This window comes from Cornus florida, unplaced genomic scaffold, assembly GCF_030987335.1.
Source record: "Cornus florida cultivar Cherokee Brave unplaced genomic scaffold, ASM3098733v1 CherokeeBrave_3.0.0_Hap2_Chr02, whole genome shotgun sequence".
NCBI classification, from domain to species: Eukaryota; Viridiplantae; Streptophyta; class Magnoliopsida; order Cornales; family Cornaceae; genus Cornus; species Cornus florida.
In genome coordinates, this window is record NW_026775572.1 from 76,931,056 (window position 1) to 76,951,557 (window position 20,502).

At 36.9% G+C, this 20,502-nt stretch overlaps 1 non-coding gene and 1 pseudogene across 1 annotated transcript; both read left to right on the forward strand.

The window, feature by feature from the left end:
• Nucleotides 1-1,060: 1,060 nt before the first annotated feature.
• On the forward strand, nt 1,061-1,166 carry LOC132297917 (small nucleolar RNA R71). The gene has a single exon (XR_009479455.1). It is a non-coding gene; the product is annotated as a small nucleolar RNA R71 (small nucleolar RNA).
• Nucleotides 1,167-19,699: 18,533 nt separating this feature from the next.
• Nucleotides 19,700-19,798, forward strand: LOC132297909 (small nucleolar RNA R71; annotated as a pseudogene).
• The last annotated feature ends 704 nt before the right edge of the window (nt 19,799-20,502 follow it).

The following is a 20,502-nucleotide window of genomic DNA, read 5'->3' on the forward strand; positions in this document are numbered from 1 at the left end:
AAATGATATCAGAGCCTGACCCAGCTGGAAGTGTGCCGACTGGGACGTCGGGCCTCCAAAGGGGGTGGATTGTGATGACCTTGTGGACGGGTGTGCCGTGGGCGGGTGCGAGAGACACTGTCAGGCTACCACACTAGCGAGCTACGGGTGCACAATCCTACATCACCTGGGTAGAGGAAAGGTGAAGTGCTTATATGTAAGTGTGTCACCTCCAATTGGTATGAGGCCCTTTAGGGTGAAGCCCAAGAGCAAAACCGTGCGGGCTCAGGCCTAAAGTGGACAATATCATACCATGTGGTGGAGTGGGTCGTCACAAAATATTATGATGACCTTGTAGGTGGGTGAGCCATGGGAGGGTGCGAGAGACACTGTCAGGCTACCACATTGGCGAGTTACTGGTGCACAGTCCCATTTTGCCTGCGTAAGGGAAAGGTGAAGTGCTTATATGTAAGTGTGTCATCTCCAATCGATATGAAGCCTTTTGGGGTGAAGTCCAAGATTAAAACTGTGCGGGCTCAGGCCCAAAGCGAACAATATCATACTATATGGTGGAGTGGGTCGTTACAAATGGTATCAGAGCCTGACCCAGTCGGAAGTGTGCCGACGGGGACGTTGGGCCTCCAAGGGGGGTGGATTGTGATGACCTTGTGGGTGGGTATGCCGTGGGCGGGTGCGAGAGACACTGTCAGGCTACCACATTGGTGAGTTATGGGTGCGCAGTCCCACATCGCCTGGGTAAGGGAAATGTGAAGTGCTTATATGTAAGTGTGTCATCTCCAATCGGTATGAGGCCTTTTGGGGTGAAGTCCAAGATAAAAACTGTGCGGGCTTAGGCCCAAAGTGGACAATATCATACCATGTGGTGGAGTGGGTCGTTACACATTCAAGGTGAAAACCTAGACCTAGAGGAAGAAGCATGTTGAATTAAATTTTCACTTAGGGCCTCAAACAGTTCCTAAGCGTTAGCCGTAGAAAGGGTCCATTACTAGATGCATTAACCATGTTTCTATAAGAATTAGAAAGACTATCAGAGAAAATCTGTATTAAATGCCATTGAGTAAAATCATGGTGTGGACACTTTCTTAGAAGATCATTATATCTTTCCCATGCATCATGGAGCTATTCTCCCAGGATTTGGGAAAATGCCATGATTTCTCTTCTCATTTGACAGGTTTTACCCACTGTGTAGTACTTTTACAAGAACTCTTGTTGCAACATGTCCCATGTAGATATGGAATTTGTTGGAAGGGACTGCAACCAAGTTCTTGCCTTGTCCTTGAGATAGAATTAGAAAAGTCGCATCCTGAATGAATAGTTGGTAAGAGTGGTCAACTTGGTAATCGAACACAATTCCAAAAATACATCCAAATGCATATAAGGATCCTCTATTGCAAACCTATGGAAGGTAGGAAGCATTTGGATCATAGCAGGCTTGATCTCAAAATGGGTTGTATCAGCATCTGGAAATACAAAGCACGAAAGGGAAGCATATATGGTAGGAATAAAATGATCCCTCAATTGTGGTTGTGGAGAAACAGGTGGAACTCGTTCTCCATTACCATTGCCATTACTATTGCCATTACCCGGTGCATCACGATGTTTGACAAGCCCCTTTCTATGTGTTTAGAAAATGAACTTTGTAATGCGAGAGGTCATTTTGCAAGGTCAAAATATGATTGTGGTTTAGGAAGCCTTTAAAAGTCAACTTTACATTTATAAAACCACTACTACAACTAATGAAGTATGGCGAGTAGGTATCATCCGCAGGGATTATACGTGTTAGAATTTAATTTCGACTCTAATGTACCAATTGATTGCAAAGAGAGAGATTGGTTGATTAAACTAAGATGTAAGGAAATTAAAATGTAATTAAAATAAACTAAGTTGAGTTAGGGATTTAAGAGATGAGAAGTGAGGTCTTGGGGTCCATTGGAATTGCCACCAAACTTGTTCACCAAACCACACACTTTTAACTAATTTGGGGAAAACCTTCTTGTGAACAAAATGCGACTACCTATTGCAATATTAAGCATGGACCATCAAATTCATGTATGAGTTGTCTACTTAACCGACAATTAAACTAAGGGCCTGTTTGATTTCCTACTTCAGCGTTGAATGTAGAAGACGGTAAGTGATTTTTAAAAATAAGTGCGTTTGATAAAATTTTAGGATACCACTTAATATGGTAATTACCACTTAAAAGAGCCTAAAATTTAAAGTGAGGAGAGGGTTACTTATTGCTTATCGCAGAAGACGGTAAGTGATTAGGTTTTAAAACTATTTTTTTAATGACTACTCAACCTTTTAAATAATCACGCTCTCTCTTCTAGACTTCTCTTTGCAATTTCTTTAAAATTCTCTTTTCGATTTCTCTCTGCATCTGGAAATAGAGTGAGTTCTCTTGTTGAAAAACTCTACTATATATATTTGGTTGGTTGTTATTTTTTTTTTTTTTTTTTTTTTCTTTTACATTATAGATCAAATTCTTTAAAAATAAATATAATTTTATCAAATTCCCAAAATAATAATAATAATAATAATAATTCTACATATTATATTTTAAACACGTCTATTTGGTTACCTATTCAAATTGATTTAACACCAGTATTTATATAATACAATTCTATTTCTTGATAAGAATTCTTTTTCACCTCATTTCTTTAATATTTTTAATATCCTTTTCATACATAAATATTATATCATCTAAAGCCCATATATTTTAAATTTTCTATCTCTTATTTATATAATAGAATTATATTAATTCTTGGATAAGAATTTTTTTCCCCGTACTTTTTTCGTAACACCCTCTTCAATACCATACATAAATATTATGTAATAAAAAATCAATATATTTTAAATTTTACTTTCTTTAATCTTTGTAACACCTTTTTCGATATCCTACACAATAATTTAACAAATATTGTGTAATCCAAATCCATATATTTTAAAATTTACATTCTTTAATCTTTGTAGCACCTTTTTGATATCCTACGTAAATGTTATGTAATCCAAAATCTATATATTTTAAATTTTCATTAATTATTTATATAATATTATTTTGTTTCTAGATAAGAATTTTTTTTTTTTTTTTAATGATTATTTGACATTATTATTTATTGTTAAATTGATATATTTCATTGAGTGAATTAATGTGGTTATTTTATTAATATTTTTATATTATAAATATAAAATTGTTATGAGTACCATATATTGAGAGCCAAAAATGTAATTTATACAACTTTCGACTTCAGTTTTTGAATATAACAAGTAATCTTAATAAATTTAGTACTTAAAAGTAAAATATTATCAAACAGGTTTTCAAATTAATACATTCAACACTTAATATTTCAGCGCTTAAAATTCAGTACTTAAGATTTTCAGTGCATAATTTTTAGTTTTATCAAACAGTACCTAAGTGTAGCACAACCCATCAATTCTACGCATTACCCATCAAACAAGTCACAATTGTAGCACACATCAATCTAGAGAATCATGAAGCTTGTAATAATAAGCCATGAAATATCAAATCAAATATAGATTGTCTACTTACCTACAAGTATGAATTAAATTGTAGAACAACCCATCAAGCATAAAAATAATCTATCAAATTAATTGACAAACCCATCTAATAAAAATCATGTCTAGCTATCACTAGATTCTCAATCAACCACACATAAACATATAATTAATATAGAAAAACTAGTGTAGAGATCAATTCCCAAATAATCACACATAAGAGAACATGTAATCATATAGAGAATCAATAGAAAGAATTAATCCATAGAAATCAAAGGAGAACCCAAGATTCATTAAATTCACAAGGCTAAAACATTAATCACAAGATATTATTCCCCAAAAAGTATAAAAAGGATAGAGGTTTAGATTACAAACTTGGGGCTCATCCAAGCCCAAAGGAGAAGTCTAGCCAATCATGGAGGAGGTGGGTGTGATCTTGGAACCCTCAAGGGCTATCCCCAAACATGGCTCCATCTTCTTCCCCTTCTTCTTTGTTGAATTCTAGAGAGGAAGAGTGCGTAAATCTTGAGATGTGTTTTTGGTATCTCCACTCTTCTCTGTTCTTCTAACCCTAATCTCTAACTTTTCTAGAGAGAGAAAATAAAATTACAATGAAATAAAATTGAAGATAAAAGATAGATTACAAAATGGTTCAATTCCCTTCAAATACAAGGTCCTTGGAGTAGTGAACAAGTCAGAAAATAAGCCCTTAAAATATCTAATCGCGTAGCTATGTGGTAGGTAGAGTTTGGGCACGCGGGAATAAAACAGCTCACTGCCAGCGTATTTTCGATCGATCGAAAAATTCTCGATCGATCTAAAATTAATTAATTAATTAATTATTTTTTTTTAACTTTCCGAAACTTTATGCTTGGCTCCAAAAAGGTTCTAATAAACCATTTTTAGTCCGTTTGAACCTTATTGACCTGAAATAGATAAAAACACAAATAAGTACTAAAACGGGAAAATAAAGATAAATGAATGGGCTAAAATACCCTCGCTTAGGTGCTAAAATGCGTCACATTTGAGCACTCATCAATGTTCAGCCATGTTATCAAAGAAACTTCCTATTGAATTTAAATGTTTTTTAAGTTTTCTTAAATGACTAAGAGTTCTCTCTATTTCAAGATCATGCACTAAAGGTTTTGACTAAGTATGGCGAGTTAAAATGCATTAATTCCACTAATCCTACTGGTGACAAAAATAAAATTTTCCAAGCAAAAGAAAACAGTAAAAACTCACAGAAGATTTAATAAACCAAAGCTTTTTATCCCTTAAGCGTCTTTGTTCTCACTGATAATTTCCTGCACTTGAAAAGAAAAAGAATTAAGGTGAGATATCAAAAAGTCCGAAGACTGGTAAAGCAAAAGTAAAACTAATTAAAAACTAAACTAATAACAAATCTCCCCGGCAACGGCGCCAAAAATTGTTGTTTCATTATGTCAATTATAAATAACCACTCGCAATAGTACGAATCTTTATAGGATAGCACTATAGAGAGGGTGTCGAACCCATAAGGAGATGAGTTATTATATTCTGCTTTTAACTAATCTGTATTGGTTTACAAGTAACTATTTGAATTGTTCAATTGATTGTCATGATTACAAACTAAAATTAAACTAAAGAGATCAGAGAGAGAAATGTCTTAGGGCTTTGACTTCACACAACCTTCATACTATGGTTAACTATTTCAACTCTGGGGATTTAATTGAATTATATTTTAAATGAATTAAACTCAATAACATTCGTTCAATTCGGGTTTTAAAGAAAGATGTTTTATAAAATGCAATTAACTATAACCTATCTGCGGTTAGCACAGACTATCCACCTACCTACTTCTAACTACTTTAACTACTTTGTAAACAATCTATCTTTTCTAAGCATATACTATGAAAACATTCTTTTATAAAAAAACGTTGGAATACCATTACATGACCTCTGTTCTTATGTCCGAAAAGGCTCCGCCAGATACCGTCCAATAAGAATGGGTTGAGAATAGAAAACGAACAGTTATATCTAAGACAAGGTAATAACAATTCAAAAACTATTTAAACATTAAATCCAATTGAGTTGTCTCAATTGCTCATAGTCATGTAATAAAAAACACAATATACATTAAAAATATCCCAGAGTTAAAACAATCAAACCATAATACTTGATTGGGTTACATCAGTGCCCTAAGAGAGGAATTAGCTACTCATGACGATACCGAATATCATCTGTGTTATAGTCATCTCCATCGTCATAAACGGCACTTTTCTTCTCAGGATCTTCACTTTCTAAGGTTATAAAAACCCTAAAAGCCACCACCAAAGTATCAGCCTTCTGAATAACACGAGAAAAAGAACTTGGAATTTTGGACCCCTTCTATCAAGGCCAATGCCTTCTTTTATAGAATAAAATAAATGTTTGGTGGGCTTTTAGGTCTTCTGGCCCATCTGGAGTGAAATATGACTTAAAAAGGAATTATCCCGTAACTTGAAATCTAATCTGTCATGGAAAGCTCGAGCTTTAGGAAGTAGATCTTGAGCTTTGAGGTTTACGCTCGAGCTTTGGGAACAAGGCTCGAGCTTCATTGGATTATTGCTCGAGCTTCAAGGAATGGTGCTCGATCTTCACTTTGACACTTAGCTAAATTTCTTCAACTATTTTTTGAAGCGTCTTTTCCTTCAACACTTAGAATATTTTTGGGATTCATCTCTTTTAACATTGCTCGATCCAAGCTTCATGGGCTCGAGCTCTAGGTACCAAGCTCGAGCTTTAGGTACTCAAGGCTCGAGCCTTAAATGATGGTGCTCGATCCTTGAGGTCTGGTACGAGGCCCGGTGAACTTGGTCCTTCCATTAAATTAACTCTTCAAATTCCGACGCCTTATACTCGAGCTTGAGGGCCAAGGCTCGAGCACCCTGAGGTTAGGCTCGATCTCCCTTTGTTAGGGCTCAAGCTCTGGAGGCACAAGGCTCGAGCTTCAATGCCTTGTTGATTTTTCTTCTTTTTCTTGTAGGCTCGAGCCTCAGGACTTGGGCTCGAGCTTTGATTCCTGAATTCTTCTAAACTTCACCATTTAAGCTCTCGGCTTTCTCTGAATGACTAGCAACGACTCTGTAAGCTTCGACATCAGTCTTTTCATCATAAAGTCCCGATTTTAACCGTTTCTCTGGGAAAGTACCTATAAACACACATTAAACATAAATCAGTCTAACAATGGATAGAAGTACCACTTTAGGCCTTAACATACGTATATTTAGGGACTCGAATATGTAATATTCAGCGCTCATCACAAACCATTAGCATTTCTCAAGGAAATCAATTTATAACATCATTAAATTAGCATGCTTTAACTTAAATAAAACAAGTTATCCTAACCATAACATGATTTAAGTAAGACAACAACCATCTCAAGAAATCAACAAATATGAAACAACATCCAACACATAATCATGCCTTCAAACAATATACATGTAAAAACTCACAAAGATCAAAGACATTGTAATTTAGACTTCCCTACCTCAAAAAATGAAATCAAAGCTCAAAATCCAAACTCAAAATCCCACCAAATGGTTGCAAGACCACTGTCAAAATGTTCCCCTTGCCAAGCTCTATAACTTCTTTAACTATGGCCTTGATCAATTTTTACCCATGCATGGAGAAATTCTAGAGAGAAGGTGGAGTAGTAGAGAAAGAAAGGAGAATGAAGGAGAGAAAGAGAGTGGTTGCCAAGAGAGAAGGAGATATGTAAGGTTTATGTGGTCTAACGGTGGCTCTAGGGTCTTCTAGAGTCCTTGGTCAAGTCAAAGTCCACCTTACACCTCAAATGGTAAAAATACCCTCTAAGGCCCACTTAATCACCTCCTATGCAATAAACTATCTTCTTCTACTAACCACTCATATATATACATATCCATATATATGTAAAACCTCAATGTTCAATAAAATAAATCAATGCAATAAAATCACCAAGGCCCATATAACGCGCAAAACGAGGTAAGAAAAATAATTAAAAAAAAATAACAAAAAATCTAAAAAAAAATTCTGGACATTACAAATCGTGACATGTTGAATTTTAAGTGGTTCTTTCAATTACAATCTTCGTTATCATTTAAGTAAACTTTACAAGCATATTTAATAGTTAAATGACTATGTTTTATTGAAGGGTAGAAAATGTGAGTTTATGCAGCGGAAGATATTTATGGAAAGTTTAAGGTTTTAAGGAAAAGATTAAAATTTGTGTCTTTCTATTTTAATCAGTTTTACTTAATTTAGCAATTAAACAATTAATCATATGCAAAATAAAAGTAAAGCAAATAGAGTTTGAGAGATGGAACTAGGATTTTTAGCGAGGAAACCCCAATTGGTAGAATAGACCAATTGTTATGGGAAAACCCTCGTGGATTGTGCAGTCAAAACTAAACTAATCCACTAATGTTGACACAAGAAAAGTCCCTAAAACTGAAGAAGAATGGGACACCGAGGATTATAAACTTATTTCCCTAAATGCTAAAGCCAAGGTAAATCTGAATTGTGCCATAAGTCCTAGTGAGTACAATAGAGTCTCTACATGTACCACAGCTAAAGAAATCTAGGATAAACTTTAGATTACCTATGAAGGGACATCACAAGTGAAGGAATCCAAAATCGATATTCTTATGCATCAATATGAATTGTTTCGCATGAATGAAAATGAGTCCATTAGTGAAATGTTTGTGAGATTTACAGACATTATAAATAGTTTAAAGCATCTTGGTAGAACTATTGCTAATTCTGATCTTGCAAGGAAAATTCTAAGAAGCTTACTTGAAAAATGGGATGCAAAAGCTACGGCAAGTAAGGAGGCCCACAACCTCAACACACTTGAGTTAGATGAACTTCTTGGCTCTCTTCTTACATGGGAAATCACCCTAAAAGATAGAGAAGGAGATCATCATCGAAAGAAAGAAATTGCTCTCAAATCCTCTCAAATAGAAAAAGAAGCTGCCGGCAACGAAAGTGAAAATGATGATCTTTCAAAAGATTTCTTCATAGGAAGAAATTGAACAAGGGAAGATTCAAAAAGGGTGAATTATCAAATGAACAAAGCAAACGAGACACCCCTACCTGTTTTCATTGTGGAAAACTGGGACATTTCAAAGTTGATTGTCTTGTTTATAAAAAGGAAAAGAAAAAGAGAAGAGCCATGCAAGCCACTTGGGAAGATGATGACTCAAACGATTCCGAAAGCGATGAGGAAAAGGCTATTCTCTGTCTCAGGGCAAACAGGGATGAGGTAAACTCTAATCTTGACTCTTCATCGGAATGTGAAATGTCTTATGATGATTCGGTTGATGCTTATAATGGACTACTTTATGCTTTTAAAGAATTGCATGATGAACTAGGTAAAATGGTCAAAAAATGTGCTTCCCTAAGAAAGAAAAGCTTATCATTGACAACAAACTTCAAACTCTTCAAAATGAAAATGATTGCTTGAAAAAGGAAAAGGAATGCATTCTACTTAAAGAATCAGCATCACATGATCTTATTTTAGAAAACAAATCCTTGAAGTTAATCATTCAAGACTAAATTGATGGTCTAGAAAAGTTTACTCAAGGTACAAAAAATCTAGAACTTATGCTAGGTGCCCAAAGAAGTTTCTTTAATAAACATGGATTAGGATATGACCCTTACGATAAAAAAGCATGCCTATTGAAAAAGAGAGAGCCTTTGGCTAACAATTTTGTTAAGAGTAAGAACAAAAATTCTAGATGCAACTATTGTAAAAGAATGGGTCATCTTATACAAGATTGCTCGAAGAAAATGCCGAAAATCATAAAGAAGTAGGTTCCTAAAGGAATATATGTGCCTCTAGCTAACTCTTACGGACCCAACAAAATTTGAGTACCAAGTGAAGACTTTTGAAATTTCTTGTAGGTTGGTTTGAAGGCCTCTACATCCTCCAAGGACAAATGGTTTCTAGATAGTGGATGTTCAAGACACATGATGGGTGATCACTCAAAATTCTCTTCTCTAAAAGCATACAACGGAGGAAGCGTCACATTTGGAGACAATTTTAAAGGCAAGGTGATTGGTATTGGAATCATAGGTATTTCTTCTTCCTTATCTATTGAAAATGTTTTGCTTGTTGAAGGGTTAAAGCATAATCTATTTAGTGTTAGTCAACTTTGTGACAATTGATTTGATGTGATTTTTAAATCAGATAAGTGTATCGTTAAAAGAAATGAAACTCAAATATTTTGTGCTTCTAGAAATGGTAATGTATATACCTTGCTCTTAGGTGAACTTCATGATCAAGATGTTAAATGCTTCATGTCATCAAATGAACATAGTTGGTTGTGGTATAGAAGGTTGGGCCATGCTAGCATGGATTTAATCTCAAGATTGTCTAAAAATGAATTAGTCAAAGTTCTCCTAAAGACAAATTTTTCAAAAGACAAACCTTATAATGCTTACCAAATAGGTAAGCAAGTCAAGTCTTCTTTCAAAAGGAAAAAGAACATAACCACTTCAAAACCACTTGAATTGATTCATACGAATCTATTTGGGCCGGAGAAAATTGCTAGTCTTGGTGGTAAACTTTATACTTTTGTGATTGTTAATGACTACTCTAGATTCACTTAGGTATTCTTTCTTGCACACAAAAATGAGGCTTATTTAATTATTTCTAAATTTTGTAAAAGAGTCGAAAATGAAAAAAAATGTAAGATTAAGACTATTAGAAGTGATAGGGGTAGAGAGTTCAATAATCAAGATGTTGAAAGATTTTGCGACGAAAATGGCTATAATCATAATCTTTCGGCACCTAGGACTCCCCAACAAAATAGAGTTGTTGAAAGGAAGAATATGTCTCTTCAAGAGATGGCTAGAACCATGCTAAATGAGCACAAATCACCTAGATCTCTATGGGCTGAAGCCGTTAATACTTCATGCTATGTCATAAATAGAGTTGTCATTAGAAAAATTCTCAATAATCAACCCTATGAGTTATGGAACAACAGGAAACCTAATATAGGTTATTTCAAAGTTTTTGGGTGTAAATGTTTCGTTCTTAACGACAAAGACAATCTAGGAAAATTTGATGCTAAATTCGATGAAGGCATTTGATGCGGTCTACCGCACTACCGTCAAGCTTGAAAGAGTGTGCATTAAGGCGAGGGTCAAGAGTTTTACATTTATAGAAGCCACTACTACCTTTCACTATAAATATAGCTAGGGCGAGTAGGGATCATCCCAAGGGATTGTGAGGATCGAACAAGGTCGTGGAATCGTTATTAGGGCTAATAGGTCGAGTGATCAAACAATTGGTTGGTTGGTTGATTAGAGAGCAACTAAATTCAACTAAGTAATAATAAAAGAATGCAATTAAGAGTAAGTAAGAGAGAGGGAGAGATCTTGGAGTTTAGAGATCACCACCAAGCAATGAATTCTATACCGTTGACAAGTGACTAATGAGGGCAAATGGTGTGTTGCAATATTGAAATGTGTGTGTGTTTGGTTGATTCAACAAGCAAGGATGACTAGTTAAGCATGTATTGTCTAAACATCATGTGAAAGGCACAATATATCTAAGCAATGAAGCATATATTGTCTAAACAACATGTGAAAGGCACAATAGATCAAAATAAGTCATTAATCATTTCATTAAGCTCACAATCCAAATACAACACAAGGTTAGAGACATATGCTACTTGCATTCAAAAGCTTGGATCATCAAACAACAAGCATAGATTCTCCTCCCATTTAATACTACATTACAACTACACTACATCTACACTACGAGCATGAAAATAAACTAGGGGAGAGGCATAATCCATCAAGGAATAAGTATGAACCATCAAGAAAATCATAAGAGCATTCTTTTAAGCACTATGTTTTGACAATCTCCAAATCTATAGCATCAATACACATAGATATCCATCATAACATAAAATCTAGAGACAAGCATATGAACATCTACTCTAGCATACATAGACATATGGATAGAATAAAATGATCAATTGGAAGCATTAAACCACATAAATCATTGAATAAACAAGATCTATATATATCAAAGTGTCAAAACATCAATTACAACACTAATCCCTCAATAATACACAAGATTAAGATATAAAAAGCATGCTTGGGGCTAACTCTAGCCCCAAGAGGATGTCTAGCCACTCATGGTGATGTTGCTCCAACCCTCAAGGGCTAACTCCATGGTTGAAATTTGCTCCTTGTTGATGAAGAACTCCAATGGTGTCTCTAGCCACCTCCTCTAAGCTTGTTTTCCAAGAGATTAAACCCTAGAATAGTCTCTTTCTCAAAAAGTGCATCATATTCCTTTTGTAGGTAGGTCAAGTGGCACACAAAATGAGCTGGGGTTGTGCAAAGAATATTCTCTAATGATTGGATAGAGGAGGGGTTGCACAAGCTGGAAATTTAACTTTTTTGCACTGGAAGAAGTTCGATCGATCGAACCTTGGACTTGGATCGATCGAACTTGCTGAGATCCATCGAACTTAAGCTAGATCGATCCAACTGGTTGAGCTTTTTGGGAAAAGACAAATCAGAGATATTTTGAGGAGATATTTTTGGGAAAAGGACAAAAGTGGTTAGTGGGTGGTACAGCTGTAGATAGGATCAATCATTTGAATAAGGACAAAACTGTTCGATCGATCGAAGGGTAGTGTTGGATCGATTGAACTTTTGGACTTTATGCTTTTAGGCCAAGGCTTGGATCTATCTTAAAGTGCTGAGATTGATCATTATTCGATCGATCAAACCTTGAACTTGGATCAATCGAACTTTGCTGCTTCCCACCTTTGGCTTTATTTGCTTTCTTCTTTCTCTACTTTGCTCCTTTCTTTGTTTAATCCCATAATTGCTTCAATTAAGCTCTTATTTGGCTGACTTAGCTTATTTTCAGGATAAGTGCTTGAAAATGGAAATAATACGAAATCAATCTAAAACGGTAAAGTAAGATAGATAAAGGTGCTAGAATGCCTAAGCTTAAGGGGTTTAAATACGCACTTTTCAGCGCTCATCACACCCCCAAACTTAAATATTGTTAGTCCCTAGTAATGAACTAGAAAGTAAAGGAATGAAATGAACAACTATACAAGTATGAATCTAGAAAATAATAAATGGATAACGCCACTTTCGTAGGGAACACGATTGCACTTGGTACATGCAACAAGCCTTTTAAACCCCTAGGTTACCCCTAGTGGACGAGTGAAGTCTTGTGAGGGTTTCCAGAAATGGTACCCATAAACATTAAGCTCATTCTTTCAAAAGAGGCACCAATATTGCAAACAAGCATTGGGAGAAAACTACCTCAAGTACGCAATTTTTCAACCATTTCTAAGCAATCTCTCAAAATTTTAACATCAAACAAGCAACTATGGTCCTCCACACATCAAGACAATGATCATGCAAATCAAAACAACTCTAGAATTCTTTTTGAGTGGGCCGGCATCAAATGTGTTGCTATCTAAGCCAACTAAAGAATTAATCACATCCTTACCCTTAAACTAGCACACAAATCTAGTACCGATCATCAAGACAAAAAGTGGACCTTTTATTAAAGCTTTATTGATCTAAGTGCGCTTATTCTTTTCACTCATTTTTTTTTTAAGGATCAAAGATGGAAGTGTGGTCCAATGTGGTGATCGATTAAGCTTTCTAGCGATTCATGAGGTCGAGCGTTAGGTCAATGACTCCCAAACCAGACGGCTTTAGGGCATTAGGCATTCAAATACCCCTACGGACTTATAAGCTCAAATCAAATAGGTTACAAATCAAGACAACAACCATCTAATCATTTCCTACTTCTCACCTTTTGAGAGATGTCCTCACTTTTTATTGCTTTTGCAACTTCCTTTTTTTTTTTAATTCAATTATTAACCTAGAGTTTGGGCCCTCCACATTTCGGCGTGAGAAGTTCAGTGCTTGATGAGGCTAGAATCCCTGCTACTTAGTGAAAAGGGGTTGTTATCCACCTTTATCAAGAATAAAAGCTTTCAATGCACTACTAGCTCAATTGGGATATAACCAATCCAATAATTAACAAAGCATGTACCCCACAAATGAATGCTAGTGTGTGCTGGTGCTAGTGTAGAATCCTAGAATGAATCTTAAAACAATCACAAAATCAAGATGATGTGGACCACAAGTGCAAGCAAGATATCAATCTTTCAAAAAGTTTACACCTAAATGGCATTCATAAGGCATACAAGGAGTATTGGACTCTCAAGTCAATCAATTTTTAAATTTTAAGCAATATAGTCCCCAAAAGATCAAAATCATAGCTAGATATGGACGAATCATAGAAATATCCCTCAAATACACAAGTCATACTCAAAATTTTGAATTTAAAACTAACACTGTAAAGCACCATTCCCCCCAAACTTAAATGGCACAATGTTTTCAATGTGCAAGAGAACAAGGGAAAGAGTATACTAGTGCAACTAAGCAAGAATGATCGGGACTGAAGTATCCGAAGTGGGTGGCATAGCCCCCCCAAACTTGGGATGAACTGTGGTCCTGAAAATTGGCACTTGGATAAACTCATCAGATAACAAAATGGGATAATTAGTGCACAGTGGACATGCAAGTGTAAATGAGATAGATAGATAAAGAAATGAGAGAGGTATAAGGGTGGTCCTGAAAATTGGGTAGCACTTTCTCACTGAAGTCACTGTGATGCACCTGATGGATTCAAACATAGAGATATGAGAATATAATCATATGACATCCATAGCAAAAATAGATATATATAAAACAGATAAAGTACAGGTACAACAAAAATATCAAAGCCGACAGACCGGTTGTAAAAATAATAATGTACAGTGACAAAAGTAAAATATCAATAGGAAAGAGGGATCATAAGATAGAAGGAACTGGAAACTCAGGAGGATGAGATAGGACAGGCAGGTTGGGCTCCGCGGATATCTCTGGATAGATCTTGGAACATGGTCGCGACATCCGTGCGGAAGGTAGCAAAATCAGCTTTGTATCATCTGCAGGGCGCTCTAAGTTAATATCTATATGCTCGGCAGCTGGATCGACTGGTGCGTCGTCCGCTGCGGGATCTGCTGCTGCCTGTGCCTCCTCCTCCTCTAGCTTCGCTGCAGCCACTATTGCGTGGTCCTGCAGGCGAGTAATGATGGCTCAGTAGCTCTTGTCCCAGTCCTTCTTTAGGAAGTGACAAGAACCTCTCTCGGGGTGCTCTCGAGGATGAATAGGGTAGCGCTGGTCTATGAAAATCTGGGTGATAAGGTGGCCGAAGGGGAGAGACTTAGCCCATCCGGGTGTCTCTTTGCTGATGTACTTATCATAAAGCTTCCTCATCACGCTCGAGATGAGCGCGAGAATGGACACCTAGTGCCCGGTGTAGAAGGCATAGAGGGCTGTCAGATAATCGCCCCTCTTCTGAATCTTGTGCTCGGCCATGTAAATGTTCTGGAAAAGCACGGAATCGGTGAACCAAAAGGTCATTTAGAAGGAATGTCCGAGTGGCGAAGGTCTCGCCACTGGTATGGTGACCTGTAAGAAAAACCGCCATATCGGCGTAAGAAGGCCTGTATAGCCTCAGAAATGTGTCCTGAAGCTTCGGAGGACATCTGTGTGGACAGCGGCAAAAGCGGGCTAGTGAGTCCACTGTGATAGTGATCAGATGGCCATCTATAGAAGTGACCAGCTCGGCTGTGGTACGCGGGGATGGTCGGAGGTTCTGGTAGAACAACCGTACCAGCCGCAGGTAGACCGGCTCTATGATGGGGACAAGAATAGCGGTCAGGCCCCTCTGAATGATGTCATGGTAAGTGGATTGGGTCAGCACCGATCTAGAGAAGAAGGCTGTGTCGAACACTGACTCATGGTCAACCGTCATATGCGCATATCTAGGCGCGGGCCTATCACGCTCCAGATAAGCTGGCTGAGCTCGCTGAGGTGAATGCTCAACTCCAGCATGCGGTGGAGATGGTGATAGAGTGAATGTAGGATGAGCCACAGAGGTGGATGGTATATGGTCATCCTCAGCCTCATGAGATGGTGACTGTGGTGGGGTAGCCTGTGCTGGCTCCTCCTGTGCATAAGAGGACTCTGCTGACTCCTCTATCTATGGTCTAATGTGTCAGTGGGGCCCCTGTTGCCTGTTGGCAACGGTCTTCCTCTTAACCATGGCCTACAAAAAGAAAAAGAAAAACTTGCAATGGGAGTTAGTACCAGAGTAAGAAATTTTAAGCACGATATAGAAACATGTATGTCAAGTAAAAATAGACAAAACAGATATGACATGAATCTATGCAAGTGGAAACATATGAAGCATGCGAAGCAATGTAAGTATGAAATGCATCCAATGTGGAATATCACAGGCATTAGGCATATATGAGATAGTATGAACATAAGATATGATGAATGAAGTATGTGTGTGAGATCAGTAAAGTTTGATCGATCACAGAAAGAAGTGAGATCGATCACAAAAGTTGGATCGATCGAAAATAAGTGAGATCAATCTCACAACTTCGATCGATCTGAGATATGAGTTCGATCGATCGAACTGTGCGACGATGAAAACTCAAAGGTCACAGATCTGTGACTTTGGAAGCACGGGGCCCACACGAACGTGTTCATGGGCCCATCAATATAACAAATCAATCAATCCTAGCCACTGTTCAAAGCCCATACTCCCAAATCGAATCAAATCATCAAAAATATATACACATATATACACATATATATACATATATAGACACAAATGCTTCAATCTTCAACAATGGAGGATTTTGTCATGTATATAGCATGTATTCAACATATAAAGCATGTATGCACAAGATTGAAGCTTAAATCATGAGGGACATTCTTGGATCTTACCTCAAACGATGAGAGAATTGGAGATGTGGAAGAGTGAAGATGAATCCGAGAAGGGAGAGAGATATTGATGCTTAGATGCTCGCCGGAAAGTTCACCGGAGGTGAGGAAGATGAGATTGGATGCGGCAGTGATGAGGAGAAGAAGGGTTTGGAGGGTTGGATCGATCTAAATGATCGATCTTGAAACCCTCCAGGTCTATTTTAAAAACATTCCCGACAGAGTTCGATCAATCGAACTTCAACTGAGATCAATCAAAGTAATTTTGGATTTTCGAAATTTTTAAAAATTGCAAAATTAAAATTAAAAATTGTAAAATAAAATAGAATAAAATATTTTTTTAATTTAATTTAATTGAATAAACAATAATAATTAAAACTAATTAAAATATTTTTGAATTTTTGAAAACATTTTGAAAAAAAAAATAAAATGAAAATGAAAATAAAATAAAATAAAAATGAAAATATTTTGGATTTTTTTTAAATTTGAAAAGTTAACACGAAGTCAAAATAATGAAATGGAGAACTGAGATCGATCGAAATAAGAGTTCGATCGATCAGACAGAGAGCAAAAATATGCAGGTTTTTGGCTCGAAAAATTGGCTAAGTGTTGGAACTTGAAGATCAATCGAACTTAGAAGCTGGATCGATCGAAGAACTTTTAGATCGATCTTAGAATGTTTCGATCGATGAGACTGAGAGGTGAAATATGTAGGTTGATGCAGGCTCAAAATTTTTCTAAGTGTTGAATCATGAGATCGATCGAACTTGGAAGTTGGATCGATCAAAGGTCTCTTGATTGATCTAAGAGTTAGTTCGAATGATGGGACACAGAGGTGATTTGGATGCAGGTTTCTACAGGTCAAAAAATTTTCTAAGTGGTGGATGCAGAATGGAGTTCGATCGATCGAACTTAGGTTTGAGATCGATCAAACTATGCAGAATGCTCAAAAATGACATGAAAGCTCATACAATCCTCACCAAAGTTCATTTTAATGCATATGAGAACCAAAAACAAGTATCTAGACTTCGCAAGAAATGAAATGAAAGATAGAAATGGGGGAGGAATAGGGTTTTGACACCCTATGAATGCCTTTGATAGTCTTTAACGTCTCTAGCAAGACATTAGACTCTTTTAGCCCGGATCAAAGATCTTACAATGTATCCCCTCTTTATTGGGGTGATAGATGCTTTGAACTCCACCCAACAAATAGTTCTTTGAAGAACTTATTGGATTAAGCTCAAAAGAAACTTTTGATCCTTTGTCAATGCAATCACAACTTTTGGGCTTCCATGCCCTTTCAAAGCAAGAATTTGAAACAAGACTGTTAGAATGCAAGGTTAAAGATGATTCCTTTGAAGTTTTGGTCTTACACAAAAGCTCATGTCCTTGACATTGAAGATCATGACATTTATCTACAACATTAACCTCTCCTTCATATTTATCAAATGAATTGGGTGTGGGATTAAAGATATTCAACTTCACCTTCATGTGGCCAAATGAGATCTTCATTATCCCCATCCTACAATTGATGTTGGCATTAACGGTTGCCAAGAAAGGACAGCCAAGGATAACGGGAATTTGGCTCTTAGGATTGGGGACCGGTTCCGTGTCTATGACAACGAAATCAACAGGAAAGAAGAATTTGTCAATCTTTATCAAAACATCCTCAATTATACCCCTAGGCTTCTTAATGGATCGGTCGGCAAGTTGCAAAACTACCGACATCGGTTTCAACTCACCTAGGCCCAATTTGACATAAACCGGGTATGGAAGAAGGTTAACACTCGCTCCTAAGTCAAGAAGCGCCCGATTAATGATATGATCACCAATAATGCATGATGTAGTGGGTGAACCGGGGTCCTTAAACTTTGGAAGAGTGTTATGTTGCAAAATCGAGCTTACTTGCTCGGTTAAAACCACTTTTCTTGGTGTTTGGCTCTTGTTCTTCCACTTTTGGGTGCATAAGTCTTTCAAGAATTTGGCATAAGCCGGAATCTGCTTGATTGCATCCAATAGTGGAAGATTAACTTTCACTTGCCTAAACGTTTCCATAATTTCATTGGTTTTTGCCTTTTGCTTGTCTTTTGAAATGGATCCTTTTAAGGCATCTGGAAATGGAACCTTTGGTTCAAACACTTTTTCAGAATTTTCTTTTGAACTCTCTTCAACACAAGAAGTTTTCAAATCATTTTGTTTCAAATCATTTTTCAACAAAACCTTTTCAACATCATTTTTCAAAACTTCTTTTTCGAACACATTTTTCAAAACTTTCTCATTCACAAGATCATGTATATACAATGAAGGAGGAATGGGATGTGAAACGGGACGGGTGACAACTTGAGGTTGCACCGGTTCACTCTCTTCATTGGACATTCCAACTTGATTGTCCACAATCCTACCACTCCACAAGGTAGTCACCGCATTAACATGTTCAATGGTGTGGCCTTCTGATGAGGAATGGGTTTCCACAACACATTGTTGCTTAGGTGGGGTATTAATAGGCATCTTTCCCTTCTCTCTTGCATTAAGAGTGCTTGCTATTTTCCCTACTTGGGTTTCTAGCTTCACAATAGATTGAGAGTGAGAATGAAGCAATTGTGTGTTAGCCTCTAAAATGCCTAAAGTATTCAAAACTTTTTCTTCAAAGGCGGGACTTCTAGTATTACCTTGGGAATAAGATTGGTTGGGAAAATGAGAATTAGCAAATTGATTACCTTGTGATTGATAAGGTCTATAACCTTGGGATCCTTGGTTTTGAAGTGGATGTGAAATGTACTTCCCTTGAAAACCGCCTTGGGAAGGGTTTGAGCCTTCTCATTGGTTTTTCTAAGAGAAATTCAGATGATTTCTCCAACTTGGATTATAGTGAGTACCATAAGGATTGTTCCCTTGGTTCACAAAAGCTGCATTGACTTGTTCATTAGGTTCATTTTGTACTTGTCCGTGAGGACAATGAGAAGTAGAATGAAGAACGCTAGAATAAGTCATACATGTTTTATTTGATGCACAATGAGAATGGTTAGGGAAGGAAGATACTTGGTTCGCCGAGTTTTGGTTAATCAAAAATTGATCAAACCTTTGAGATAAAGACTTCATTTCGGCGACTATTTCATTTGAATGGTCAACTTGATGTAAGCCAACACTCTTTCTACCTTGTGAATTTCTACCATTCTTGGATGATGGTGTTCTATACAAAGAATTTTCACTCATGCTCTCATAAAGACACCACACGTCATCCTCATGCCTATCAATGTATGAGCCACCCATGGAAGCATCAACCATACCCTTATAGTTGTCCGATAGGCTCTCAAAGAAATATTGAACTAATTGCCATTTGGGCATGTCATGATGTGGACACTTCCTAAGCAATTCGTTGAAGCGTTCCCATGCCTCATGAAACGTTTCTCCATCCCCATGTGAAAACTCTCGAATTGAGGTTCTCATGGCATTGGTCTTTGAAACCGGATAGTACTTCTTCAAGAACTCTTGTTGCATTTCTGCCTAAGAAGTGATTAAAAAAGGCCTAAGATTGTTAAACCAATACTTTGCCTTATCTTTTAAGGTGAATGGAAAAAGTTTGAGTCTTAAAACCTCTTCCGGCATGTCCGTATATTTTACGGTGGAACATACTTCAGGAAACTCATCCAAATGCTTGTAAGGTTCTTCACTTGGAAGTCCATGATAGTTAGGAAGCATTTGAATGGTTTGTGGCTTAATTTTATAATGATGTGCTCTAAATGGAGGCAATTGGATGCATGTAGGTGCATTATATTCATTAGGCACATAATGGTCTCTTAAAGCAAGAGGTAGATTAACTACTTGAGGTGCAACATGAACACCTTGGTTTTGAATTCCTTGATTGATGATAGGAGGTTGTGGAGCATACATTGGCCTTGGCATTCCATATGGAACTTGGCCTTATTGTTGTAGTGGTTGGTGAATGAATGGCCTAGGCATGCCTAATGGTACTTGTATGTTCTCATTGTGCGCATTGGGATAAAGGATACCTTGTTGGTCTATGTGACCAAGTTCCTCAACATGATCATTATTATGGTCATCCATTGATAGATTGGTTCTATTTGAACTTCCTCTTCCCCTAGGATTTCTAACGATGGATTCAAGATGCAAATCAAGTGGGACAAG